The sequence below is a fragment of the Rhinolophus sinicus genome, linkage group LG02, assembly GCF_036562045.2.
Source record: "Rhinolophus sinicus isolate RSC01 linkage group LG02, ASM3656204v1, whole genome shotgun sequence".
In the NCBI taxonomy this organism is placed as follows: domain Eukaryota; kingdom Metazoa; phylum Chordata; class Mammalia; order Chiroptera; family Rhinolophidae; genus Rhinolophus; species Rhinolophus sinicus.
In genome coordinates, this window is record NC_133752.1 from 9,718,775 (window position 1) to 9,736,699 (window position 17,925).

A 17,925-nucleotide genomic window follows, 5' to 3' on the forward strand; every position below is an offset into this window, starting at 1 on the left:
ATCTCTCCCTGCCTACCTTTCCAGTCTCATCTTTTGCTGCTCTCCCACAAGTACCCTCTTTCCAAGTCAGACCTAAATAACTGCAGTTGCATGGCCGTGTCATGTGATCACATATCTCTGTGCTATTAACTCTGTTCCCTCCACCTGAAAAGCCCCTCTCCCTGGGCCTGGATTGTTTTGTTTTTTTTTTAATTGGGGAAGGCGAACAGGACTTTATTGGGAATAGTGTGTTCTTCAGGACTTTTTTTTTTCAACTCAAGTTGTTGTCCTTTCAGTCTTAGTTGTGGAGGGCACAGCTCAGCTCCAGGTCCAGTTGCCGTTGCTAGTTGCAGGGGGCACAGCCCACCATCCCTTGCGGGAGTCAAACCGGCAACCTTGTGGTTGAGAGGGCATGCTCCAACCAACTGAGCCATCCGGGAGCTCAGCGGCAGCTCAGCTCAAGGTGCCGTGTTCAATTTTTAGTTGCAGGGGGCGCTGCCCACCATCCCTTGCGGGAGTCGAGGAATTGAACTGGCAACCTTGTGGTTGAGAGCCTGTGCTCCAACCAACAACTGAGCCATCCGGGAGGCAGCTCAGCTCAAGGTGCCGTGTTCAATCTTAGTTGCAGGGGGCAGAGCCCACCATCCCTTGTGGGACTCGAGGAATTGAACTGGCAACCTTGTGGTTGAGAGCCCACTGGCCCATGTGGGAATCGAACCGGCAGCCTTTAGAGTTAGGAGCACAGAGCTCTAACCACCTGAGCTACCGGGCCGGCCCTGGATTGTATTTTATTTTATTTTATTTTATTTTTTGCCTGACAACCCTGAAAAGCTCTGTCAGATATCACCTTCTTTAGGAAGACTTCCTTGAACTCCTGGATGTGGTACCTCCCTTCTGTCTCCTGTAGCATCACCCCACCCCCACCCCCCAGAAACTTCTGTGAGACCTTATCACACAACAGTATATTTGGTTGTTTTCTTGCTTGTATTCCAATTACACTGTGAGTTCTTTGAAGGAGAGGACTCTGTCTTTGGTCTCTGCATCCCCGGGGCCTGGAAAAGTGCTTTACACATAGTAAGTATTAATAATAAACACTGGATACGCTCGAGAACCAGCTCCTCCTGGCTCCTCTATTTTTGATAATGGAAAAGCCATCTCAAATTTATGTCTCTAACCCAGACGTCTCCCCATGACTCCAGAATCAAACCCTTTGCAACATTTCCACTTGAATGTTTAGCAGGTTTATCAAAGATAACAGGTTCTAAGCAAGCTCTTGATTCCTTTGTCCACTGTTCCCCATCTCAGTAAGGACACAGCTACTTACCCAACTGCTCAGAGCAAAAACCTTGGACACAGCCCTAATTTCTTTCTTTTTCTTCCACTCTACATCAAATCCAATAAAAAAAATCCTATAACCCTTCTCTTAGCATACATTGGGAATCTTGCCATTTTTCATCTTCTCTAGCAATGTCACATTAGTCCAAGCCACCACCGTCACTTGCCTGGAGTCCTATAGTGCTTTCTCTCGGGTCCACATACACACGTACATCCACCCTTTTCCCTCTACAAGAGATTCCTCTACACAATGAGCAGAGGTCCTGCCCTCCTTGATGTCTCCTGATACACCACACATGTACCCGCTTGGGGTTTTCCCTCCCTTATTGTTCTTTCTGCCCCAAACACTCTTCTCCAGAACTTTCTGTGGATCACCCCCTCTCTCCCTTCTGGCCTTTGCTCAGAAGTTACTTCCAGAAAGAAGACTTCTCTGATTGCACCTCCCTGAACCTGTACCCTCTTACCCTGATTGTTTTCTTTCCCCCCCTAAACTTCATATTCTTTACATATCTATGGATGATCTCTTCTCATTAGTACATAAGCTTCCTGAGGATAAGGTCTTTGTCAACTTCTTTGCAAAGCCTGGTATCTGGAACAGTTCTTGGCACTATAGTAGGAACTCATTAAATATTTGATGAACGGATGAATCGTTCTAGATCTTGAAGGCGATAGTCATCTTTGACTCCCCACTTGCCTTCCTGCTTGTGTATAGTCACCAAGTCCTTTAGAGTCTTTTTAACATACGGTGCTACTTACTATCATTGAGCTACTTACTTCCCACAATTGCCATGTCAAATGATTAGTGCGGTAAGAACTTTAAACTCTTAAGCACTACACAAATGTCATTTGCCTTCCAGACCCACTGTGATGACACTAATTAACATTAATTTCACTTAAAACCCATACAGGAGCCTCTGACTAATCTTCCTGCTTCCCAATTCTCCCCAGATAATATATTCTGAACCCTGCTGCCCACTTAATCTTCTTAAAGCTTCTTGCTATAATTATGTTCCTCTCCTACTCAAAAACTTTGACTGCCTTCCAATTTGTGGCCAAATAATATACAACTTCCCTGGCTTGGAACCCAGGGACCTCCCCAACTTGTCCCAGACTGCCTTATCACTCTCCTCTTCCATTCCCGCATCAAAGCTTTTGGATTTAAATCTAGGCCCCTCACTTCCGCCTCCCCCCACCAGCACAACTGCCTTTCCCCCTCTCCTTCACTCACACTCTCCCTCTGGTAGGAATGCTTCTTATACAGGAAGCATTGCAGCCTCAGAACAAATGGACACCATTTTGCTGACCTCCTTAGGTTTTTCCACTTCTTGGTGATCTTTGTCTTCTCTCTGCATGTTTATAGCCTTTAGTTCTTTCTATGGAGGGGACATTCTTATCCCCCATCGTATCTTTCCTTAAAAGAGGAAGGGAAGAAAAAGATGCAAGGGCCACTTTTAGTGTGTCTCCTCTTCCACCATTCCACCGTTCTGATTTGGAAGGTGGAGAAAGTCAGATCTCTGTTTGTCTAAGCTTCTCTGATTGTTTGATCCTCCCTTCAAAGTAGGCCACTTGGTTCCCTCTCTGGAATCTACCTGCCAACAACAAGCATGCATTCACGGCCCCCACCTCCGTATGGTGAGGCTCTGGACACAGGTGTTTCGGTCTTGCTGAGCTGGTAGTGGGGGGAAGTTATGGGCGGCCTCCATGTGCAACAGAATAAGCTACATTCTCCAGTCCAGCCTTTCTGAACTATAAGACTGATGCTTTGTCCTCCATGCATCTGATTCTATTTTTTAATTATTTCTGACCTTCGAAGAGGAGCAATTAATTATCATCCTCCCTCAAACTCAAACATGTCCCAGATGACCCTTTTTACAAATTCCTCTATAGTACAGGTCTTTAGAATGTCTTATTCAGATTTGTAACCCAATATCATAAGCATAATAACTATTGTATACTGTCATTCTTCCTAAATCAGACTTCAGATTTGTGAGTATTTATTCACATGCAGGTTATAATGGGATAATAAATTTGATACTGAGAAAAGAATTAAAAATAAAGTATATATGATAAGAAATGGGAGTTTCCTGTTTCTTAGAATTTTGGCTTAAGCCCAAAGCTAGTTATAACCGTGTTTCCCCGAAAATAAGACCTAGCCAGACTATCAGCTCTAATGCGTCTTTTGGAGCAAAAATTAATATAAGACCTGGTATTATGTTTATTATATTATATTATATTATATTATATTATATTATATTATATTATATTATAATAAAGACCCAGTCTTATGTCAAAATAAGACCGGGCATTATATTATATTTATGATATGATATGACATATTATATTATATTATATTATATTATATTATATTATATTATATGACCTGGTCTTATATTGTATTAAAATAAGACCAGGTCTTATATTAATTTTTGCTCCAAAAGACGCATTAGAGCTGATGATCCAGCTAGGTCTTATTTTTTGGGGAAATATGGAATGTATGACAAATTCCCACAAATTCTTCCACAGAGAAGAGGGAGAGTAGGTACAGGGTAAAAGGGTTTCGCATAGGATAGTAGACGTTTTCCATTAAGTAGAAAATGATTTTTCTGTTTTAATATCTGAGTTGGCTGTGTCGGTGCCAATGATCTGAAGCAGCCCTGCCCCCAAACCAAACCCTACATAACTAGAGTTGAAAGGAAAGGGAAACAGCCAATGTATTTGGTTTCTCCACTTATTTTTCATCCTAGACACATGAACAAGGGTTTGTTTGCTTCAAAGTAATGATCAGTCAATGAACCGGGTCAACGGAAGGAGCCTGAGAGCGCAGCATGAGCAGAGGATGCTGGTATGACGTCATCCATCTACAAAAGGCGGTCTGCTTTTGGAAATACGTGGGTGAGTTGCCAATCACATCAGCCGTAGCTGTGCTGCTGCCGCTCTGGATAACACAAGCTTAGTCATCTGTATTCCAACAAATCCTCTTCATTCTTGAGAGAGTCAGTGCTGGATTTCCAATCCACTTTAGAAATAATATTCACATCTGGTATGTTAGAAACCCTGCATTATTTGAATAAAAGTAACTTATTTGATGATGAGTGGGAAAGGTTGGGAAGAAAGAAGCTCCTGGTCACTCATTATTTTTTAAAAGTGCTAATAATGAATTGAATCTTAACATATTGCTCCATAACTCTTTTAAGCTCTATATTGATATACTAGATATCATGAAAATTCGGTGGACTCTGTGGCTTTAGAGGTTGGAAATTATAGTTAGTGAGAAGAAATGGAGGAGGGATGACAAATGTTTATGTCCCTTTCCAAGGAAAAGAAGTTTGAAAAGGCTGCAGAAGCTGATTAGCACACATAACTTCCACGAAGAACCTATAGATAGCTTATGTGAAACACTTTTTATAGAGCGTATGAACACCAACAGAATGTCTCTATCTCTATCGCTTTAATCTTCTATCGATTGATATATTTTAAGGAATTGGCTTACACAATGTGGAAGCTTGATGAGTCCACAGTCTTCAGGATGGGTCAGCAGGCTGAAGACCTGTGGAAGAGTTGCAGGTGAAGTCCAGAGACAGTCTTCTGACAGGATTCTTTCTTGCATCAGTTAGGTCAGTCTTTTTCTAGTCAGGCCTTCAACTGATTCGATGAGGCCCACCCACACTATGGAGAGCAATCTGCTTTACCCACAGTCCACCAATGTAAGTGTTAATCTCATCCAAAAGACACCCATGTGGAAACATCTAGAATAATGGTTGACCCATTATTTGGGCACTGTGGCCCAGTCAAATTGACACATACAATTAACTATAACATAAAGTAATGTGAAGAAGTATTGATTTTCTTGTTGTTATTTATTTCCAAGAGAAAGCTGTCAAGGTGGCAGAACAGCTACAGGTTAAGATGTTAAACTGGAAAGGAGAAGACGTAGGGGCATATAGTAAAAGCTCTATATTCTCACCACTCAGATATATATAGAGAGTGTATGAACACCAACAGAATGTCTCTATCTCTCCAATGCCTGTATGCTTCAATGCCTGTATGTGAAAGGCATAAAGCAGAACCAGGATTCTTGGAGGGGACAAATTTTGACTCAGACTGATTGAACCATCAGGGACTGGTGACTTCTAACTACAGCTCATCCTATGCTGACTTACTAACTTATTATTGCCCTTCTGTGGTGAGCTTGTTTCCAGTTCCTCACAGTGGCTGTCCAACTTCTCTCTTTTCTCTCAAGCCCCAACCTTCCCTGTCTACCTCCTGCTATGTAGAGACAAAAGGCCACCAAATCTGTAGCATCCTCCTTAAAACACCTCTGTTTTCAGCTCTTCTTCCTTTCCATCTCAATAAATAGTGTCCTGGGTTTTCCTCAAGGCCAGATTTCCTGCTTACATGTTGGCTTTTATCCTTTCCACTTTCTCCAGCTCCTTCCTCATTGGGTGAAAATAACAACTCTAGAAATAAACACGTGATGTATTCTGCACTTAATATTTTATAGCAATTAGGCTTTTTAGTCCCAAAGTCTGCTATGCTAGGCTTATGGCTGACAGGATTTTTATGTAAATCAGATCATGTATATGTATATTTTTGAAAGCTACATTGGTATGTTTGGGCAACTGCAGGAGTGAGGATAATGGAAAGAAAAGCAGATGTACAAAAGTGCAGAACAATAGATTTAAGTGTGCAGCATGTGTAGGCAGAGAGACTGAGAATTCTTTGCTATTTGTGTTGAGTCCTCAGTATATTCTAGAGTGGAAAGCATGGGGCCTGACGACCAGAATTACCCACAGATCGTGCAAGCTACAGATGACAGCTATGCTGATACAATTACTAGGCCTCTTCCCTGCCGTGTCACCGAGTCCTACTGCTGGCTCACTAACTTTATTTTTATTGAGGTAAAATTTACATAAAATAATTCCCCTTTTAAATCCATAGTTTGGTGAGTTTTGAAATATGTATATGCCCACGTAATCACCAGCACAATCAAGACATGGTTTTGATTCCATCACCCAAAGGGTCCTCTCATGCTCCTTTGCATTCAGTGTCCCTTATTGCCAATCTCAGGAAGTCCCTGATCTGGTTTCTCTCAGTGCCGTGGACTGAATGTTTGTTTCTGCTCAAAATGCATATGTTGAAACCCGAACTCCCAATAGGACGGTATGAGGAGGCGGGGTCTTTGGGAGGTAATTCGGTCATGAGGGTGAGGCCCCCACGACGGAATTCGTGCCCTCACTGCAGGTTCCATCAGATATACAGATATTATGATACTGAACTTCGGTGACTATAATGAATCTCAGAGAGGTTAAATAATGTGATCCATGTCATGTATGTGGGAGGTGAAGGCATTGTGGTTGGAGTCCTCGTCCCTGCCACCAAATCACGTACAATTTCCAATACCCCTGTGGCCACATGAATATCGGTCACATGAATGGCCACAGAGTGTGGCATTTGGGGACACAGTCTCTGTGTGAATGTGGGAAAATCGTTTACATTTTCTGTGCCTGGTTTTCATTCCTATAAAATTACAGTAGAACCCACTCCTCAGAGTTGACTTTGAGAGCAGGAGGAGATAATGTGTACAAAATGGTAGAAAAATGCTTGGCAACATAATGATTGCACAAGAAACGTTAGCTGTTATAGCTGTCGCAATATGTGCAAATTGATACTATATATGATTTGCACTGAACCTATGTTTGATGAAAGGTCAAACTGTCCGTGAACAGTTTATTACAAGATCAAATTTAGAAACTTTTATCGCAATTTAACATTGCTCCAACATCTGAGAACATAATCAGTGATCCATTTTATTTCGATTGCATTTTACAAATGCAATGCATCAATCTGTGCTGGCCTGGGGGAATAAAGTTTCTTTGCCACAGATAATTTGAGAAGCGCTGATAGAGGAAAGCCCACTGTTTCATCTTGGGGAACCCCAAAGATTTAAGTTGCCAGATTCCAGAGGACAGGGAGATGTAGAGGTGGTGAGCCAGGAGTCGCATGAGATGCATTTTGAGGGGCACCTCATTTGTTTTCAGTGGAGATAGATGTCAGCATGTGGTTGAAAGCAGAGGGTACAGACTGAAACTCTCAAGGGGGCCAGCTGGGTAACATAAGTGAGTCCTGGGGCCTGAATCTAAAAATAGTCCACTTTATTTTCATTTGAAACATGTGGGAATTTCCCCCCCCCCTCAAACTATAGAGCCTTTCCACTTGTCATTTTCTCAATTTTTGATAGAAATGTATATTCAGAAATAGTTCAATGTCCTTTAAACTCTAATCTGAAAAAAACACACCACAGTACATGTTTGATAATGGCAAGCTGACCCTTAGCCGAATGCAGTAGACAGCATTCTAAGATCCCTGCCTCATGTTGTCCATGGCCTGTATAATCCCTGGGACCGGGACTGTGATGGGACATCACTCCATGATTAGGTTATGTCATACAGAGCCCTTGTCTTTAAGAAAGGGGGGATTTACTTGAGTGGGCCTTGCCTAATCAGGCGAGTTGTTAGAGGGGTCTGGGCTCCTCCTAGAGAGAGATCTGAGGCATGAGTGGGACTTGGTGCATGACAAGTTCTCCACTGCTGGCTTTGAAGATGGAGGAGGCCACGTGGCAAAGAATGCAGTATATCCCCACTCGGAACCAGTAAGGCAAACTGGGAGATCAGGCCTACAACTATACAGAACTGAACTCAGCCACAAGCAGATGGCTCAGGACACGATTCCAAGCTCCAGGTGGCAATGCAGGCTGGCTGACACACTGACTTTCACTTTGTGAGACCCTGGGCAGAAAATGCAGCCGTATCTTGCTGGAACTTCTGACCCACGGAACTGGGAGCTAATGTATGGGTGTTGTTTTAAGTGTCTCAGTTGGTAGTAATTTGTTACACAATAGAAAACTAATAAAGATAGGAAATAATAACAAAGAGTATAAACAAACCAGAAAAACTGGAAGGCGCTTGCTTGGTTAAAAGGCGTGGCCACCCCTTGATTCCAGCCTCTTGTTGCATGTGAAAAATATAGGCCCTGTGTCCGCAGATCTCCTGAATGTTCCAGAGAAGCCAGAAGCCTGGATTTGTGCATAGTACAGCTCAAAAGTGAAAATGGGCAATTCTTAAAACACACACACACACACACACACACACACACACACACACACACACTTCAGGCCAAGCAAAACGTGGCCATGCCCTGAATTTGCAGAATGCCTCTTTGCGACCTGTGGCCTTAAATATCTCATTTGCATTGGTGGGTTTCCGTAGAGGTAAAATTTCAACTTTTCTTTTCTAGATCATTAATGGACAAATACAATTCAAAACCTGATTTTGAGAAAGGCTTCATTATACGTGATTGTTGGTATCTTTGAAAGCTCCCTTTGCTTAGAAGTGAGTTTTTGTTTCCTTTAGCTAAATGTTAACAAAGAAAAGATTGTCTAAAAGAATCCAAACCTATAATCCATTTTACTTTTGTCTCTAGCATTTTTACTTAAAATAGAATGTGTGAATGCGTGGAGAAAAAGAATGCCTCTAAATAGATCCACTGTCCTTTAAAGGTAAGCTGGAAGAGCACTGAAGTTCTTTCTATTGTTTTAGACTCTTTGTGAGACTGATGTTTGTTATAAAGGTAGCTTCTTACAGTTTTATTATTTACCACGCTGTAACATCATTATTTGTTATTACATGCTGCCACCTAGTGACATAGCAGGAGGGCTATGTCAGTGATTTCAGATGTAGTTTTGTATTGGAATTTTGGTGTTACTCTCCTCCCCAGATTTTGTACCACTTGAGAGTGAAAACGCTCTAGAAAATAGGAGCTCTATAGAATATGTATGTTTTTGAGTCTTTTTTAACAGATAAAAAGTTACTTTGTTAGATTTTTGGAGGACTATAATAAAATTCAAAGGCATCTTACTTTTTTCAATGTTTTATCCTTACGTATAGCTTTGTTTTGAAAATTCTCATGTTTAATTGTTTTACAGATGTGGAAGTTCAAAAAAAAAAAAAGGAGAATTTCCTGGGAAGTAAAAGTCATCATTAGTTTGAGTGTTTGCCTGAAGAGAGCATTGCGCCACCAGGCCCCACACTAGTAAGTACTTTCTCCTAGTCATGGCCTCTCCCATCATGGCCCTTCACCCCACCTTCTTTGTGCCCAGTTCTGGGGATTTATTTGTTCAATTTTTCAGCAAAGTTCTTAGCATTTGAAATTCCCAATACATGAAAAGCAAGTCACCTACTGCAGTAAGACTCATAGTCTATTTTCTGCTTTATGCAAACTTCCAGTGACAGAGGGAGACAGAGAGCTCTTAAGTTTATTTTATGAGGCCAGGATCCCCTTGAAAATGAAACAAGGACAATGGGAAAAATAAAAGTATAGACTAACCTTCTTTAAGAATATCTACTTTCAAAATTTGAAAGAAAGCATTACTACATGTAATTCAGCCTTGTGTGCACATGCTTTAGTAGTTAAGGAAGGGGGAAGTATGAAAAGTTGGGAAACAAAAGCTGCTAATTTGTGCCAGCTTAAATTTACCAACATTGTTGAAGACGTGATCACTAAGACTGATGTTTATTTTCTTCTCCTTCTCTTCTTACATCTTTTAGGAAACTTTTTACTCATAAACTTCATTAATCCGAAACATACCTCAGTCCCTTGTTTTACTATCACAGAGGATGGATCCTTCACTCATTCATTCAACAAACATAACTTTCCTTGTAAGTGCCAGTCACTGTGCTAGCCCCAAATGGCGTCCCCATCCTTTCTATTAAAACCTACCCATTCAACTCAAATCGCTAATTTTACAATACTGAAGTACATCGAAAGTGAGTCAGATGCATATATATGCTATTAACTTCCAAGTAGTAGGAAGGGCCAAGAGAAAGAAGTTGAATTTTTTAAAATATCACAGTAAAAAGAAAATAAAGAAATCCTATAACAGAAATACAAACAGTCCTCAAGGGCTGAGAGAATTTTTAGTTTTTACTTTATACATTTCCGTATTTCTTTTACTTTTTGGTATTATTTTCAAAACACAAACCCAAAGAGCAGAGAGCCAAAAAGCCGAAACAACCAAAGCAAAGTGTACCACGAGAATCTGGTGCCTGAGATTAAGGGCAAGCTTTACTTCCGGGATGAGGAGATACAGGGAAACACTTGCAGCTGATCGCGTCTGAGGTGGGCTTTTTAGGCCGGATACAGTGGGAATGGTTCACATCACTGTGCCACGTATTCTTGTTTACCTCTGAACACTGCAAGGTTCCTTTTCCACAGAGCTCACTAAACATTTACTCATGTTTGATTCTACAGGTTAGTGGTTTAACTATACATTTTCCCTCCTTGAGTAGATTAGAAAAAATGATGGGAGAAAAATCCGGGAGACAAGGGGTCACGACTGCCACTGCGTTTCACTTTAGAAGTAGAAGGAGACGAGTCGGACTGAAGGAAAATGTCTTTTTATCGCCTGCAGTCTCCCACTGAAGACTTAGAAACATTCTTTGGAACTGTTCCTGAATACATATTCATCGAGCTCCAATTCAATGAGAGGCGCTGCTCTAGGTGCTGGAGTGCAAATGGTGAATTGGAGACACTGTCCCTGTTTTCCAAGGGAAAGGGAGCAGGTTGGTACCCCACAACATCTAAATTTCCCTCTGCCCCATCCCTATCCTATTTTTACATCAGCATGTGGCTGAGGTGTTGATGAGGCTCTATGGAAATGACCACGCTCATTGATCCCAACATCTGGTAATGCTCAGAACTCAGGGTGTCTGCAACCTGGCACCTTTTGCTAGCCTGGGGTTACGTGCCTAGTGCCAAAACTTTGGAGGGAGAGCCACACCGACCTGTCACCGTTGCAACCCACTGGGCTTGGCCTAGTAAGTGCTGCAGGGGTCTCTCCAGAGCTGCATGCTGGGGACCTCTAGTCCAAAAGCCCAGTGAATGGCCACCTCTGTGGTTGTCTGCCTCAATGTTAGGGCCTGCGTCCCCTGCACCGCAGAGGTTTCCCTCCCTGATCTTTGTGCTTTCCACGGGAATGCCCCAACTGTAGTTTCTGAGCAGCTCTGGCTTTGGCTGACGGTTGCAACCTCTCCTCTATTCCCACACCTCTTCTCACTTAGTGAGCTGTCCTTGGCACCCATGGCACCTACTGGCATCAGAGACAACCTGCCTCTGAGGCCATAGGGAACCAAACGAGCTTTCAACGAAGAGCCTGACCAGTCGGGCTCAGAACCTTCCCAGGGCCTGCGTCACTGGCAAGCCAGCTGCCCGCCACCTGAAGTTCAGTTCCTGCTGGAGGTCAGTAGCACCCTTTGTGTCCCCTACAGGACTGGGTACTGGACCACCCTTCGGGATCAGAAGCTGACTGGGCAAGGCCCGCTGCCATTCAGTCACCACTGTTTCTCGGATTCGGACATGCCCTGAAATATGCCTGTCCCTTGATTATATCCACCACCGCTACACCTGCACCAAGACATCGGCTGGCATCAGGGGCCCGCATGCAAAGCACAGTGTATATTGCAGCCTGGGCGGGAGAACCAGGACTTTTTGATTTCCTGCTCTCACTGGCAGCTGGGAGCGCAAATATCTTACTCAGAGTACTGATAGTGACATTGTCTTCAAATCTGGAACTGTGTAGAGGGTTCAACTTAGTAAGACACTGGTGAACTCTCAAATACCCCATAGGTCCATAGGGAAGTGGTTCAAGGTCACGTGCAGCAAAGTCTGGCTACCTCTGGAGAGCTTCCTAAAGCTCTGGACAGGGCTGGGGATGACCCACCTCAGCCATGGGGTGGGCGGGGGGGACAGCACTAGCAGGAGCAGCGGTAGGTATTGATCAAGGCCTTCCAGAAGCAAGATGAGGGGGCAAGCTGGAACCTTTCTCGGGACAGAGGCTTCCTTGGAAGCCATCTGAGACCTAGGCAGAGACCACAAGGAGGCTTCGGGTCTTGGGTTGGAGACTTTGGTACCAGGCAAGCATTTGTAGTTGTTCCACGGGGCTTGGGTTCCCTGAGTCAGAGTTCCTCACCTGTGCCGGCACCTGCAGCGCTGAGCTTTTGGGTGTGGGGACCGCAGCGGCAGATGGTCTCGTATACTCCACATGCTTTAATAGTTGCTTTCTTTTTGTATTTAGCAACGAAATAGACCAAAGGCAATCACACTTCTGAACTGCAGGCTCTAAATAAAGTTCTAAAGAAGCAATTCTGAGAAGAAAAAACCCCAACTTGAATCGTGGGAATATCTGTAGCCCCAGGGGACTATTTTGGATGCTACATAACTCCATGTACACAGATGTCAAGTAAGTGTATTGAATCATTATTTTAAAAATCTTATTTGCCTCCCGTTTTTCAGCGTGTCTGGTATTTTCTCTGTAAGCATTTTTGCTGCAAATATTTTCACTGCACCACTAATTGGCTGTAAGGCAAATTTGCCGTAAAAAAATAAAATGACAAAATATACAAGCGGGACAATAAAAAGGACATAGTAAAACAAGAAAAATTAATAAAGTTAAACAGATTTTATTGCAAAGTCTTCAAAGTCTTGTTCATAGATTTATTATTATTATTTTTTTTTTTGGCTTTTTGGCTTTTTGGCTACATTTTCTTCCTTCGTTAAGATAGATCTCAGTTTACAAACACAGAGTTGAAAATTAATGCTTTCGAAGTCTGTTGTGAATGAGTAGCTGCCTCTTTTATATTTGCCATAGCTGGGTTTGGTGTTGATGGGAGGGAGGGTTGACTGCTCACCAAAAGATTCGCAAACTGATATCATTTTCTTGCAATCTGACTTGACACATAGCTTTGCAATCTGGATTTATACATAGTTGTTATTATCCACTATTTTAAGACCATCACATATACTTGTCACTGTATAGACCATTATGAAGGCTAAGATTTATATAATATAAATATAGGAGTAACTGTGAGAACTTCGTCAATGGTGAAATGAAACCAAACTGCCAACTAGCTTAAATACATTAAGTCTGCCAAATGTAAACCGAACTGTCAACCAATAATTTTATCTTTTATAGTGAAATTGCCTTGTGGCCAATTAGCTGTGCAGTGAAAATATTTGCGGAAAAATGCTTACACAAAAACAATTACTGCAAAAATACCTAGCACCGTCTCTCAGAAGTCTTAATAATCATATTTTACATGCTTACAATGCTTGCCAGTGTCAGGCTCTGCTCTATGAACTCTACACGTTCATAGAATACTACTCATTCCTTCTGTCAATCCTGGGAGGAACATACTCTTGCTCTCCCCATTTTACTTATAAACAACTTGCCCATGGTCATACAGCTATGAAGCAGAGGAAGTGAGGTCCAAACCCACGTAGTCTGGGTTCAGAGCTTGGTTCTTAACCGTTACCTCCACTGCTTCTGGTGATGTCATCTACTCATGGGATATTGCGAAATTTAAATTGACTACAAGAGATCTTTAGAAATAGCCCCAAATTTACCAGATAATCATGACCTTCTTTTGTTCCCCTTCCACTGGATGTCATATAGATATGCCTTAAATTTCTTAGGAGAAGTGTATCAGTTAGGGTTTCCTCTTGGAAAGCCACAAAAACAAACTCTGGCAAAGATCGTATAAAAGGGGCATTAGTTAGAGAGATATTGTGTGGATCAGGAAATGAGACAAGGGCCGGAGAATGTGGTTTAAAAAAAGGATGGAAGGTGCCACAGACTTGTGTCTGCTGTGAGAAGATAAGCTTCAGGAAAGCCTCAAAATTCACTGCTGCTGGAATAAGGACTCCATTTTGAGGGAATCTTGGGAGAATGAATCTTGACTGTCCAAGTTCAGGTCATGTGCCTTCCCAGTGGGTGTACAAATGGGGAGAAAAATGTTGTGATGGAAGAAGGCTTCCAGTCTTTTCACCTGAGGTAGAAAGCATGGGATTCCTCTACTGGGAGGGAAGGAGCTCATGCTTTACTAATAGCATGGAATGGGAAGAAGGAGGTCTTGAGAAGGAAACTAATTTCAAAATGATGATCATAGTAATCAACAAGCTCCCAACAAACAAAAGCCCTGGACTAGATGGTTTTACGGGTGAATTTTACAAAACATTCAAAAAAGAATTATCACCTATTCTCCTCAAACTATTCTAAAAAATCCAGAAGGAGGAAAGGCTCCCAAACACTTTTTACGAGGCCACTGTGACTCTGATCCCAAAATCAGACAAAGACATTACAAAAAAAGAAAACTACAGGCCGATATCCCAAATGAACATAGATGCAAAAATCCTCAACAAAATATTAGTGAACAGAATTCAGCAATACATTAAAAAGATCATACACCATGATCAAGTGGGATTCATTCCTGGTATGCAAGGGTGGTTCAACATCTGCAAATCAATTAATGTGATACACCACATTAACAAAATGAAAAATAAAAATCATATGATCATATCAATAGATGCAGAAAAAGCATTTGACAAAATCCAGCAGCCATTTATGATAAAAACTCTTAAGAAAGTGGGAATAGAGGGACCATATCTCAACATAATAAAGGCCATATATGATAAACCCACAGCTAACATCATACTCAATGGGGAAAAGCTAAAACCATTCCCCTTAAGATCAGGAACAAGGCAAGGTTGCCCACTTTCTCCACTTCTATTCAACATAGTGCTGGAAGTTCTAGCCACAGCAATCAGACAAGAAAAAGAAATAAAAGGCATCCAAATTGGTAAGGAGGAAGTAAAATTGTCATTATATGCAGATGACATGATACAATATAGAGAGAACCCTAAAAACTCCATCAAAAACTATTAGAACTGATAAATGAATTTAGTAAAGTAGCAGGATACAAAATTAATATTCAGAAATCAGTTGCATTTGTATATACCAATAATAAAATATCAGAAGGAGAAATTAAGAAAACAATCCCATTTACAATTGCTTCAAAGACTATAAAATACCTGGGAATAAATTTAACCAAAGAAGTAAAAGATCTGTACTCAGAAAATTATAAGACACTGAAGAGAGAAATTAAAGAAGATACAAATAGATGGAAAGACATACTATGCTCATGGATAGGAAGAACTAATATCATTAACATGTCCATACTGCCTAAGGCAATATACAGATTCAACACAATTCCTATCAAACTTCCAAGGACATTTTTCACAGAAATAGAACATATAATCCTAAAATGTATATGGAACCATAAAAGATCCTGGATAGCCTCAGCAATCTTGAGAAATAAGAACAAAGTGGGAGGTATAATAATACCTAACATCAAATTATACTACAAGGCTACAGTAATCAAAACAGCATGGTACTGGCATAAAAACAGAGACATAGATCAATGGAACAGAATAGAGAGCCCAGAAAGAAATCCATGCCTATATGGTCATTTAATATACGACAATGGAAGCAAGAATTTATGGTGGGGTAAAGACGTCTATTCAATAAATGGTGCTGGAAAACCTGGACAGACACACGCAAAAAAACTGAAGCTGGACCACCTCCTTACACCATATACAAGAATAAATTAAAAATGGATTAAAGACTTAAATGTAAGATCTGAAACAATAAAACTCCTAGAAGAAAATATAGGAAGCAAGTTTACAGACATTACCCGGAGTAATATTTTTACTGATATATCCCCTCAGGCAAGGGAAGTAAAAGAAAAAATAAACATGTGGGATTACATCAAACTAAAAAGTTTTTTTCACAGCGAAGGAAACCACCAAGAAAACAAAAAGGGATCCTACTGAATGGGAGAAGATATTTCCTAATGATATATCCAATAAGGGGTTAATATCCCAAATTTATAAACAACTCACTCAACTCAAGTCAAAAAAAAAAACAACCCAATTAAAAAATGGGCAGAGGACATGAAGAGACATTTTTCTAAAGAGGACATACAGCTGGCAAACAGACATATGAAAAAATGCTCAACCTCACTAATCATTAGAGAAATGCAAATAAAAACCACAATGAGCTACCACCTCACCCAGTCAAAATGGCTATCATCAATAAATCAACAAACAACAAGTGCTGGTGAGGATGTGGAGAAAAGGGAACCCTTGTGCACTGTTGGTAGGATTGCAGATTGGTGCAGCCACTAAGGAAAACAGTGTGGAGGTATCTCAAAAATCTGAAAAATGGAACTACCTTATGACCCAGCAATTCCACTCCTAGGTATCTATCCAGTGAAATCCAAAACTCTAATTTGGAAAACATTTATGCACACCTATATTTATTGCAGAACTATACACAATAGCCAAGACATGGAAAACAACCGAAATGCCCGTCAGTAGATGACTGGATTAAGAAACTGTGGTATATTTATACAATGGAGTATTACACAGCCATAAAGAAGAATGAAATCTTACCATTTGCAACAATATGGATGGACCTAGAGAACATTATGTTAAGTGAAATAAGTCAGACAGAGAAAGACAAATACCATATGATCTCACTTATATGTGGAATCTAAAGAAAAGAATAAATGAATGAACTAATCAGAAACAGTCTTAGAGACATAGAGGAAAAACTGAGGGTTGCTAGATGGGGGGGATGGGGATAGGGGGAAGGTGAGGGGATTAGAAAGCACAATTGGTAACCACAAGATGGCCACGGGGATACAAAAGTCAATTTGGGGAATGTAATCAATAATGTAAAGATTTTGTAGGGTATCCGATGGACACTTGTCTCATTAGGGAGACCACTTCAGGGATATTGTAGATGCCTGATCACTGCACTGTATACCTGAAGCTGAACAATAATGAATGTCAACTACAACTATATATATATATATATATATATATATATATATATATATATATATATATATATATATATATATGGTTACAAGAAGCGGGGTACAGCATGAGGAATAGAGACAATGGAAACGTAATGGCTGTATGCGATGTCAGAAGGGTAGTAAACAAGGGGAGGGGGGTTATCACTGTGTGAGGTATATAAATGATAAATGTCTAACTATTACATTGTTTTGTACACCTGAAAGTAATAAAAAAATAAAAATAATAAACACATGGACAAGAGAAAAAAATAAATTAAAAAAACAATAATCATAGAACAAGTAGGTGGTAAGGTAAAATTTCAAAATTGGGTAATGGAAGAGAGATTGGGGGGAAAAAGGATGAATTACCAGCAGTTTCCTTTTTCTTTGTCCTTTATTCTTCAAGTTCTGAGCCATTATCTCCTGCCACCAGTATATTTAGGCAACTCTGAGAATTAAAGATTGTCTATATCCAAGTCTGTCTTCTGGCCTGAGGACCCTCCACTGCTGACCTCTTCTCTCAAATACTAAATCCATCTCAGTATCATTTTGTTCCCGGTATTTTCAATCCAGAGTCATTTTACTTCTGACAGAGACTGCAGCAAGCAGGGTTTATCCTTTTAATGTAAATGTAATTTCAGAAGCAGACCATCCTCCTTGATTGCAAGCAAAATCAAACCTAATATTAGTTTGGATTTATTTTATTGTTAATATTATTTACTTTCTGAAAACAGACTAACCCCAATTAGCACTGTGAATTGTCTGCCCTGTAATGACCAAATAGTCTATTCTATTACATTACTGAAATCATTTGCATAGTAATTATGGTTTAGTTCTTTTGATAATTGGAATTGTTCCC

The 17,925-nt window shown here is 40.8% G+C and overlaps 2 long non-coding RNA genes across 2 annotated transcripts; both read left to right on the plus strand.

Moving 5' to 3' along the window:
• Nucleotides 1–4,068: 4,068 nt before the first annotated feature.
• On the plus strand, nt 4,069–9,406 carry LOC141568236 (uncharacterized). Its single transcript, XR_012491311.1, has 3 exons — nt 4,069–4,206; nt 8,794–8,869; nt 9,296–9,406. It is a non-coding gene; the product is annotated as an uncharacterized LOC141568236 (long non-coding RNA).
• Nucleotides 9,407–10,574: 1,168 nt separating this feature from the next.
• Nucleotides 10,575–12,608, plus strand: LOC141568238 (uncharacterized). Its single transcript, XR_012491312.1, has 3 exons — nt 10,575–10,931; nt 11,637–11,821; nt 12,443–12,608. It is a non-coding gene; the product is annotated as an uncharacterized LOC141568238 (long non-coding RNA).
• Nucleotides 12,609–17,925: the final 5,317 nt, after the last annotated feature.